Source organism: Bison bison, unplaced genomic scaffold (genome assembly GCF_000754665.1).
Source record: "Bison bison bison isolate TAMUID 2011002044 unplaced genomic scaffold, Bison_UMD1.0 scf7180017864519, whole genome shotgun sequence".
NCBI lineage: Eukaryota > Metazoa > Chordata > Mammalia > Artiodactyla > Bovidae > Bison > Bison bison.
In genome coordinates, this window is record NW_011495072.1 from 13556320 (window position 1) to 13557944 (window position 1625).

The 1625-nt window shown below is 54.7% G+C and overlaps 1 protein-coding gene across 4 annotated transcripts in view; it reads right to left on the reverse strand.

The window, feature by feature from the left end:
• NTNG1 (netrin G1) overlaps positions 1–1225 on the reverse strand; it is a 369164-nt gene extending 367939 nt beyond the window's left edge. For 3 of the 4 annotated variants that reach the window (XM_010830950.1, XM_010830951.1, XM_010830946.1), the window contains exon 1: positions 61–982. The gene's annotated coding sequence lies outside the window, so the exon portion shown is untranslated. Of the gene's footprint in view, positions 1–60; positions 983–1175 lie in introns of those variants that run through there. The other variant, XM_010830949.1, reaches the window with a different exon arrangement.
• Between the last annotated feature and the right edge of the window lie 400 nt (positions 1226–1625).

The following is a 1625-nucleotide window of genomic DNA, read 5'->3' on the forward strand; positions in this document are numbered from 1 at the left end:
GAGAGGACCCCACGGACGCAGAACCCCGCGCCCGCCCGCCAGTCCCCGCCGCTTAATTACCTTCGCCTCTGGCCCCGGAGGAGGGCGGGGGGTGCAGCCTCCTGCACGTCGCCCCCTCTCGGAGCCCTAGCCGAGAGGGGGAATTCCTTCCCGTTGACGTCCTCTTCCGAAATGCAAAAGATCAGTGACTTTGACAGGTAGATGAGGGGGAGGGAATAGGGGTGGGCGGAGAGGAAGGGAAGATGAGAAAGGTGCCTCTCCCTCCAAAAATATAGTGATATTAATAATGAAATCGCAGCCTTCGGGAGGTCTTGCCAGCCCAGTCCTCTGCTTGCCGGGTCTCCTCCGCGCCTCCTCGCGCCAGTGCCTCTGCCACTTCTCGCCTTAAACTTTACTGAGGGTTGTTTTTTTTTTCTTTCTTTCTTTCTTTCTTTTTTTTCCCTATTTTTTTTTTTTTTTTAAGCTGCAGGACGACTTCCTGATTTCCCGGGGATCAGAACCAGCGGTCCGGTGGTTCTGCTCCGCTTGGCACAGCTTTCATTTTATTTCAGACGAAGACGTTGAGCTTACTCAGAAGGGACATAAATCAGGACAATTAGCATTGGCGCCAAGAAGATCCTCTAGTACCAATTTCGTCCGGGCTTCCTTCGCGCATTCCTCCACTCAAGTCAGAAATGTCACTGCACATAGCGTTGATGGCTGCGAGACGCGACGCACCCAAAGTCCATTTGATGAAATATACATGGCCCGCGATGCTTCTGGATTGCGGTTCCCGGGCTCCCCGCCCCCGCCCGCGGCGCCTGGCCGGACCCTGCTCCGAGCCGGCAGCGAGCTCTCTGCAAACTTAGGGGCGCGTACAAATTAAAGAGTGAGCTCAAGGGCCGGAGAAGAGAAAGAAAGAAGCAAGCCGGGGGAAACTGCAGCCCTTGGAGGGGTGGCATGTACGTTTCACTTAAAAGCAGATCTTCTGCAACTGCCAGCAAGTGGAAGGATTGCAAACCTTATACTACCTCGAGACCTGGGCGCTCCGAGCGGTCCTAACTCCGTCCCGCTCGCTCTAACCGCCGCTGCCGCCGCTCCAGGACCTCGGAGTACTGAGGCTCAGCGACCACCCTTCACCTCCCCCACCCTTAGCTCGCCCACCCGAGCGCGATTTCCAGTATCTCTTCACGTACCTTCCACTCATGCCCGCGCCCGTCCCATCCCTCACTCCTGGCTCTTCTCTAGAAAACCTTCCCTAAGCACACCCCTCACTCCTAGCTGTGATCTCAGTGGTGGTTTTCAACCACCTATTCCCTTGCCCAGCCAGCGGCCCCTGCAGCGCAAGCCTCGAACTTCTTTATTTAGAAATTCATTCTTCTTCGGAAAGTTGAAGACAGAGCTGTGCTTTGCTGGCCTCTTCAACACTCTGAAGAGAAAGACAAATGCCCCCGCTCCAAGCCTTCTTTCCCTCGCCAGTGGGGGCTCAGACTTACCCGGGATCTCATTCATAGCTAAACGTTAACGTCAAGGGGGAGGGTGGGGATCCACTTACTTACATAGGGAGAGACTTTAATTAAAAAGACTATTGCAACAGGGCGGGGGGAAAGCTCTGATCTCACAAATCTGTAAGCATCTCAAAATCA